General features: G+C 35.6%; 1 pseudogene; it reads right to left on the bottom strand.

Moving 5' to 3' along the window:
* Positions 1 to 736: 736 nt before the first annotated feature.
* Positions 737 to 8,786, bottom strand: LOC117931866 (annotated as a pseudogene).
* Between the last annotated feature and the right edge of the window lie 1,276 nt (positions 8,787 to 10,062).

The following is a 10,062-nucleotide window of genomic DNA, read 5'->3' as shown; positions in this document are numbered from 1 at the left end:
TTTAATTCATAATCAAATGAAGGTGTTTTTTAGGTTATGATTTCTCAAAATATTCAATTTTAAGAAAAAGAACAAACAGAAGCATGGTAAAAAATAGTGTTAGTGAACATAATCAGATGCAGAAAAGAATAAAAGAATAGAATCTGGAATGGATAAGTTGGCAATATATGGTTATATATATGTTCATCATAAGTACTCTTTGCTTTCTTTTGTGAGTTCATAAGACATGAATTTTTGAGTTTGTTCATGTGGTTGGGGTTGATCTTTATAGTTTTCTCATAAGGAATTAGTGCTAAGGAAGTATTTTTTAGAAGAACAACTAAAGTCATCACTTTATCTTCAGGTTGTTTCAGTGCTTTGATTTCCAAGCTCAAGATGGCTTCCACTGCACCCACTTGAGTTTGCAGGAGAATTTTGACATATCTATGTAAAGGGATCACAATCTTTTAATGGTAGAGTCGATTAATCCCATGATCATGGCCCTTGATTCTAGAGTTGAGCTATAGGATCTCAATCCCTTAATTGTTGCTATTGCTCGATTACCTTCTTCAAACTTTCTTATGGATGACCAAGTAGTAAGCTAATGAAAATGGAAGCTATTGGTTACCTTCTGGCTATAAAACCACTGAGTACACCAACCACTAGAGCTTGACATTAAACACCAGAAGCATACATGATCATTTGCAGATTTTCAGGACATTATTTATTCTCTCTTGTAGTATTATTTTGTCCAATGTTTTGCATATATAGGCAATGCTCAAATGTTTTGGCCTTCTTCCTTTCCATCAATCCTCAGGACTTCAAGGTATGATTTCCCATCAAGTGCCCGTGAAAATAATTTCTTGAAATAATCTGCAACCCCCACTCTTCTGAACAGTGCTGGAAACTCTGGAGTGATGAGGCTGGGCACTGGACCTATTTCTGCATCCATTTTTAGGCTGTGAAATGTAGCAATAGACAGCCTCTCTTTAACTGAGTTGACAACTGCTCGATGCTCGATGCTTTTATAAATCCCATTGCTGAAAATCTGCCAAATCATGGAGGAAAACAGACAACATGAATCATTGAAATACAATCCTGTGTTGATTTGAACATAAAATGGCAGGTTCTTCAGTTACCTCCAGAATGTCTCCAATGTTGACAATAAAAGCATTAGGAAGGGGTGTGATGGGAATCCACATCCCATCTTTTCTTATCTGAAGGCCTTCCACTTCATTGACTTGGAGGAGGATAGTGAGGCCAACAGAGTCCGAATGAGGGGTTTGGCCGATGACTTGCTCAGGTTGTGGACATGGAGGATAGTAGTTCATCCTCATTCCCTGTAACCCTTGTTCAAACAATTCTCTCATCTCATTAACTTCTATTTTTAGAGCTTTTTCCATGAAGCTAAGCATTGTCAGGGCAAGATTTCTCATTTCAACCACATAAATTTCCAAGATATCTCTGCATCAAAAACAAGATAGTTGGAACTTCATTGAGTAGGAGGATAAGCAAACAGAAGCTCCATGTGCATTTTGTCCTTGGTTAATCCCTTCTTTTTCTTTAGAAGGCCAAACAAAACAAACAAAAAAATTTTGAAGGGTACCTATAATTAATTGTTGTATATAATAATTAATTAAAAACATTTTGATCTTTGATGCATTTGATATATGTTAATTTTACAAGCTTGCACATTATTCTTCAAAAGCATTTGTACAATTTTTCTTCACTTGATATTTTACCCCAACAAGTACAAAGAGAGATGGAGAGAGAGAGAACCTGAATGTGTGTAAGAGAGAGAAAGAAAGGGAGAGAGAGAGAGAGAACCTGAATGGAAGAGGGAGTTTGGGAAATAAGTGGGGCTTCCTGAAGTGAGTTGGAAGAGTAAACATGAAAAAGAGGTCTCCCCAGTCAAGTTTTTGCTCCTCAGAAACAACGAAGGCCTGTCCAAATCCCTCCACCTCCCCTGGCTTTTGCCAAAACTTCTTCTTCTCATCCATTGGGAGATTGAAAAATTCTTGTGTCTCTGCCTTCACTTTCTCAATCAATGAAGAGCTCACTCCATGATTTATCAACTGTGATCAATTGATATACTTACTTTGGTGCCAAAATATTGTATGAATATGTTTAAGGAAATTAACAACTTGTTTCAAATTTCATTTTTATCCAAAATTACTTTGATTACTTGCAATGTGCTTTGACCAAATTTTGTCTATTATAATGTATTCTTAGAATTTAGATCATTTAGTGGTAAATAAACCAAAAAAAAAAAAAAAAAAGGTACTACGTCCAAACAGCCTTGTTTCTCTAATTTTTGTAAGAAATTGGTTTTTTAATTTTAACATAAAGGTAAAACTTAAGGAAAGTTTCTCAAGTTTTTTTTTTTTTTTTCACATTCAATTTCTAATTCCTTAATATTTTCCTATCAAAAATTTTCTTTGTAAAGGAAATTCCATGGGAACATTTTTTTTTTCTTCCTTTTAATGAAACTTGACATATAAAATATAGGTGAAGATAGCCAATTGAAATATATTTCAAGTTTGGAGAAAGTATATAAAGGACTACTTGCCTCTCCTAGCCTTAAAACCCAATACTAGGCTTTTTCTTCTTTTTTTTTTGACGATTCACCTCATTATCCATTCAAAAGTCCTAACCATTATCTTTGACTCCGTCTTTGAAATCATCAACAATATTGCCTTCAAAAGCCTCACCATTGGAAGTCCTGAAAAGCTCTCACCATTCAAATGTGACAATCAATGATGACCCTCAATAGCGACTTAGGTAATTTCTTTATCTAACTACTTTTTCCATACTTTGTCTTCTTTCATGGAAAAGCAAGGATTAGGGTTGAGTCAAGAGTTACGATTTATGTCCAACTTACCAATCTTGGTGGATATAATAATGGTGGCTTACATACCCTTACCACCTAAAGTCTTCTAGTATCATAAATAAGGAGATAGTTTGCCATACTTCGCTTTTTCTTGCTTAGTTTATGTCAAATTTATGTGTGTTTTGTGTACTTTAGAGTTCCTTTCTCTCTTAGGCCCTTGACTGTGAAAGAGCTTTGACATTTAGGAAAAAAAACTACTATATGCTATTATTTGAAGGTGATCTATATATAGTGTTTTAACAACTGAGCTAACCAATTACAATTCTAACTATCTAACCATCTAACTAATATAACTCTCATTCCAGTAGAATGGTTGTTATTCAACTGCTGAGTTGGTGAGGTTGTTTTGATGTGGTTCATCCCCCGCAAGCTCACTGGGCGTGGAATAATGAACAGCTTGGTATGAAACATAAAGAATAGTGAGCTTGAAAGATGCTTGGTAAAGATATCAACTACTTGATCTTGAGAGGGAATGTAGCAGATGTTAATAAAAAATACTTTGCACCAGTTGTGGATAGAGTAGGTGCAGGGCCCCATATATCAGCATGGATTAATGCGAGGGAATGTTGAGCTTTGGACAAAGACAAGTGAAAAGGTAGTCTTTAACTTTTAGAAAGTTAACAAGCACTACATATAGGAGTAGGAGAATGAGTACATGAGATATTACATGAAGAAAGAATTTGTTTAACTATAGGAACAATTGGATGGTCGAGTCTTCGGTGCCAGGAGTGGAAGTCAGCTTGAGAGAGGGAGAAGCTAATGATAAATGAGGATGGAAACTTGGAAACCTGCACAGACCCTGCTTAATGGTTCCTTGAAGAAGTGTCTTCTTTGTAGTCTTATCCTTAATAAAAAACAAAGTAGCATGAAACTCAAAAATTGTATTATTGTCATTGACAAAATTTGGAAACACTTATGAGGTTGGTAGCTAGATTAGGAACATGAAGAACTTGCTATAATTTAAAAGATCTATGTGGAGTACGAAAATATTTGGATCCAACATGTAAAATGGGTGGTTGTTTACCATCTCCAATGGTGACTTTGTCATGGCCTTGATAGGTAAGAGGATTGGAGAGTTGTTCAGTACTTGGGTAAGGTGGTGAGTTGCTCTTATGTCAAGGAACTAGGAGTCATTGAGTGTTAAGGAAGGTGAGACCATCATTGCTTAGATACCATTGCTGGTTGTTGCACCATTTAGGGTTGATGAAGGCTTTGCAGAATTTGTTGTAGGGGAATCTGATCGTTGAAATGGGATATCAAACTTGTGATAGCATGAGATGACTGTGTGACCGAATTTGCCTCATAATTGGCATTGAGCTCTATCATTTATGTTATTGGGACGATGCTCTTCTCCACGTCCACCTAAGCATCCTCTTCTTGGAGGATGATGGGAATAATGTTGATGATGAAATGGAAAGTTGGGTTGCCCATTATGATAGATTCTTGGATGAGTAGGCCAATTGTGAGTGCCAATATGGGCTGAAATAGCTTCGTTTTCTGTTATGGTATTCTGGAAATTAAGACATTATTCGTGTGTGAGCAAGATACTATTGACGAAGTGGAGCGATGTGATCATCCCAAGCAGTGAGAGATGCTACTATAGAATTATAGTCAGCTGCAAGACAACCAAGAAGCTGCAATATTTGATCTTTTTCTGAAATGGGCTCTCTAATGGCAGCAAGATTGTGGCTAAGCGTTTTCAATTTGAGGATGTACTCCATCATTGTAAGAGAACCCTTTTGAGTGGTTTGAAATGCAAGACGAAGTTGCATTATTCTTGCTTAGGATGAAACGGAAAATATTTTCTGTAGGGCAATCCATGCTGCATGGTATGTCTGATGCCCAATTATTTGTCCCATTATCTCAGGGGTAAGAGAAGAGTATATCTAGCTTAAGATCATTCTATGAAAGCGTCTCTAAGGATGAAATCTGGGTTGAGTTCACCTGTTGTCGTTGTCTTGAAAGGGCAGACTTTTATCTCTTCAATATGCTCCTCGAATCCATTCTCAAAGATTACATTCTTCATTTGAGTATGCCAGAGAATGTACTTAGTTTTATCTAGTTTTACTGGTAATGCATGATTCAGTACCTACATTCGTTGCATGGTTCCATTAGTCGCAAACGTTGTGTGGGTTGCGTCAGCTTAAAGTGCAGAAGCTTGAGGCGAAGTTGCCATTTGGAGAAAATAGCTTCAAGCTTGTTTGGTTTTCTAGAAATATTCTGGAACTTGTTTTACCAAGATTTTTTCAGAGAAAGTTCAAGAAAAATGGTCATAGCTCTAATACTATGAAAGGGCTTTGACATTTGGGGAGAAAAACTACTATTTATTATTACTTAGAGGTGATCTATATACAATGTCTTAACAACTGAGCTAACCCCTTACAGTTCTAACTATTTAACCATCTAACTAATATAACTCTTCATTCTAATAAAATGGTTGCTATTCAGCTGCAGAGTTGGTGAGGTTGTTTTGATGTTGTTCAGACTGATTGTTTTTTTAGGAAATGGTAGGCTTTATTGTGTAAACTTAGTGAGGATGAGAAAGATGAGTGTGTCTCTACATGTCTTATCAAATGATGTGTGTGTGAGCTGTAATTCCTTCTATTATAAATATTATTGAAGAAGTGAATATGGATAGTGGTTACAAATCAATACCTACCAAAAATATACATGGAGAATGTCAACGTATTTTTTCCTTTCATGCCCTTACAAGATTGAGCTTCCGTCATGGATGTCAATCTTGGAATGATGATCTAGAAATTAGAGGCACAATAGTGGCTTTATGAGGGAGTTTGAGAGCTAATTGGAGGTTTGACGTGAGACACCCATAGCAACTTCTTGGACACTTGATTATGAACAAAGTAAAAATCTATGGCAATAAGCTTCATGCAAGAATAAAACACTGGATTAGCACAAACATACGCAACCCCTACATTGTCATAATAAATCATGGGATAGAGAATGAGCATTAAGTTCACAGAGTAGGTTCTACACCTAATTGACTTCAGCTGCAATGGAGATGACAACTCGATATTCTACTTTGGTCAAGAATTGAATCATAATTTTTTGGTTCTTAGAACTCAAATTGATCGGATTGGAAACAAGAGGTATAACATAGGCTAATGTGGAATTGTGATCATCAAAATTTCCCACCTAGTTGCATTTGCAAAGGCATGGAAAGTGAGTGGTGAGTGCTTGCAAAGAAGGATGTCAAGATTTTTTCCTTTGAGATACTCAATAACCCTTTTAAGTACTAACTAATTATTAGTGGATGGACAATGTATGAACTTGGAGAGCTTGTTTATTGCAAAATAAATATCAGGTCAAGTGGTTAAGAGGAATCGCACAGATCCAATGACCTGATGATATTAAGGGGGATCAATCAACAGTGCTCCATCATGCTATGTAAGGAATGCAGTAGAAGAGAGTAGAGTTAAAATCTCATTTACACTAAGCATATTGTTTTTCTCAAGTAAGTCATGTATGTACATGTCTAAAAGAGGAAAAGGCCAAATGATGTCAAAATAGCTTCAATTCCAAGATAGTACAGTAAGGGACCAAGGTCATTGAGTGAAAAAAGATGATATAACAATAATAGATTCATTATTTATAATATGATTCAAATTCCTCAATTTCTCTACCCTATCATGCAGTATAATATCTGTGTATTCAAGCCGAAAATCTCTTATATTATACATAATTTGGTTGCATAAAAGATCCAAGTCGTATGTTCCCTACAAGTAGAAGATTTATTCATAGTTGGTTCATAGACTTAAGTAATTCATTTGAAGTTATAGTGCACTACCTCCTACTTGAAAGAATGACTTATCTTGGCTATTGAAATGGGTTTATCATTGTGAGTATATTAGAGTGTATGGTTTCCTATTGAAAATAGTCTGATAAATTGGTTCATTCATTGGAAAATAATAGGCAGAGGCACATGCACTTGATATTAGAAAGGCTTAACTTTATGGATTAGAAGGTTCCTTCCTTACTTCCTTGAAAGGTGTAGAAAACTTCTTAGCAGTTTGTCTCTACCTTTGTACCAGTTCTTTTACTCATCCTTAAAGACATTAGAAGAAGACTTCCTATATCAAGCTTCTTCTTAGTTAGGATCCACATTAGAAGAAGACTTCCTAAGGCATTAGACTCAAGAAAGAATATATTGTTTGGTTGGTTAAGCATCTTTTACCTACCCAATTGTAATTCTCCCAATGATAAGAACTTAAGGAAGCATAGTGTAGCAAAAAGGATGATATAAAGAAGGAAATCCAATGTGCACCAATTTGAATGACATTAACAACCCTCTTATAGCTATGATGAGAAAGATGAACAAACTAGTTGCCCTAAATATCTAAAACACAAAGGCATAGTTAGAATCTAATGAAGAGAGAACAAATCATCTTGAAGCTTTACAAAGCAAAAGGAGGTGATGACTACTTCTATCGTCTTTCACCTATGATTCACCAAAGAATGCATCATCATTTGCCAACCCTTCTAGATGGAAAGAGACTAGGAGGTGGCTACATTGCTCCTAGTTCTTGATGGAGTCCATGATCTTATAAATGAGACTCTTTGAGTACTAGGAAAATTCCTCTTGACTTGGGAAAAGAAACTAAAGTTTCCTCACCCAATATGGGATCTTTTCATCATGTTTAACAAAACTAACCCCATGAGAACCCTTATGGAATTTATAGGGAGAGATCCCCATATGGGATTTTAAAAAATGTTACAATAAAGGTGATGGCGACATCCTAAGGCTCCCTCTAATGTTTTGCTATATTCCAAAAATGGAAAAATATGGGGAAAGAATATGGATCCAAAGGGGTTTGACACATAGTAGCCAAAGGAGGCTTCTCTCAAGCTAGGATCAAGAAGTCCATATTACCTTTAACCAAAAAAAAAGACCAAAGGGAAAACACGGTTAATCATGACGACTGCTTCGAATGAATGCCCAAATCAATTGAAGTCACATTTTAGCATCCAAAGTAAGGATCATCCACCTATACAAGGCATTAATTAACTTAATAGACCCTTGTTGTCCATTGTTTATTACCTGATAGTATCCACCCATCTCAAATTTTCCACCACCATGTTCATTGGTGTTGTCCATTGTTTATTACCTGATGGCATCTGCCATTCTCAGTTTTTTCACCAACCTTTTCATCATGGTATCCCTGATCCCCATCAATTGAAGGTGCTTTGTCTTTTTCATTTCAGGAAACCCCCAGTTTGCTTGCATGAAGACTAAGGTACAAAAGGATAAGGATTAACAAAGGAGATGAGATTTATCCCTTGTCCCAGATTATTTGGAAGGGCAATAATCTACATAATATCAACTGTGGAAAGTTCAACTCGGTATTCATTCCAGAAAATGCATTATAAATGGTAATAATTGCAATGGGTAGAATTAAATAATGGCAACAACATAAGTAAGTGATCCATTATAAAAATTCAAGTATCACTTCACCAACTAAAAATCATTTCAATTTCCCAACTAAACACTACTAAAACATGTATGATAAAAAAAGAAAAAAAAAAGTTCCAAAAAAATATCAAGAATGTCAAATTGTGCGCAAGATTGGTAAAAAATTTGATAATCTCACTAAAGAAATTTAAATACCAAGTTTCACAGAAAAATAATAAATAAATGCTATAGAGTGGGGGTAAAGAATGAAAGATATGTACCTGGAAGAAGCCCCATTCTTGGCAGGCATGGTGGAGCTTCTCCAGTTCTGAATGGGTGAAATCTGCAGACAATAAACAGTGGAGGTCGATGATGGGGACGCAAGTATCGATGTGGGACTGCTGTTACAGGCTCCTTCACCAGCTCCTGAACACAAGGCACCAGCAGAGAGCTTCCAAGGCTTGACAGTCCTGACTCCATAGCTGTTGGCAAGAGATAAAGATACTGTCTATCCCTGAAACAAAGGATCTGTTATAGTCTTATAGACTGAGACGAAGCCAAATATGATGATGTTTTTCAAATTTCAAAAATGAAAAGTAGTCAACATATCATTTTTTTTTTCATCATCTTTAATTATTATGATATAAAATATTGCCTAGCCATTTTAAAAATGATATATGCATCCACACTCCACAGTCGCTGCCAAGACAACCCACCCACCGCACTTGAGATAAAAATTTGTATACATGTTTGTGGTATCAGAAAAAATGATGATCGAAGGATTCTCTCCTTTATGATGAAAACATTAATCCAACTTGATATCACAATCATTATGTCTCAGTAATTGAGAGTTTTGTAGAAAGTAATGTTTTGTGTCATGTGTGCAGAAGCTTTTTTTTTTATTTCTTTTATTTTTTTTATCTTCATTGGTTTTAAAATACAAATTAAAAGAAAAAATGGTAAGAAAAAAAAAAAAAAACAGATAAAAGGAGGGACTATTTACAAGGTTTTGGAAGGATGCCTTAACTATGTACGTCCTTAGCAATGATTAATCCATGTTCAGTAAGGTCGCATTACACTTATGGGTCACTCGTGGAGCCAAGTTGCTGCCCCATGAGACCTTTGCGATGCATACTCCGAGTTAAGGAGCTAACAGGAAGCCACTTACCCTTCAAGAAAAGCACATAAATTTGAAATTTTGTTGGTTTTTCCCCTTCCCTAACTTAATGTGCATTATTCTCAAATGTGATGAAAGACATGTAAAAGTAGGAAAAGTTACCTCAAAGGGTAGATCATCACACTTAACTTCACAAACACAACCAAAAAACAAGGAAAATCAAGTTAGATATGTATAGAATATAAAGAAAATAAAGTGATATACCAATATGATAGCAAAAAATACTAACAATACAAAAGACTGTCAAAGGAGTATAATTTGGAAAACATGCCAAACATGCCACTCATCAAAATAAAATTTCAAGTTTATCCAAATAAAGTGTATAAAAAAAAAATGGAACTCAAGCAAAGCCTCGATCAACATCTCGAACAATGATAAAATCATCTAGTGTGGAGACTATTAAGTCTACATCCATTGAGGCTATAGCCTCCCCTTTAATAATTGAAAGCAATGGAGCATCATCGATAGTAATGACTACATCAATTATGGTGGCCTCACTAGTGAGAGTAGCTACTTCCTTCTAATTTCCTTCATAATTCTAAATTTCCTCTTCCTTTTCTTAACATACCTCTCCTTGAACTATCTCTTTACCATGTACAACATCCTCTG

The sequence above is a fragment of the Vitis riparia genome, chromosome 15, assembly GCF_004353265.1.
Source record: "Vitis riparia cultivar Riparia Gloire de Montpellier isolate 1030 chromosome 15, EGFV_Vit.rip_1.0, whole genome shotgun sequence".
NCBI classification, from domain to species: Eukaryota; Viridiplantae; Streptophyta; class Magnoliopsida; order Vitales; family Vitaceae; genus Vitis; species Vitis riparia.
This window is presented reverse-complemented; position numbering and strand designations above follow the sequence as displayed.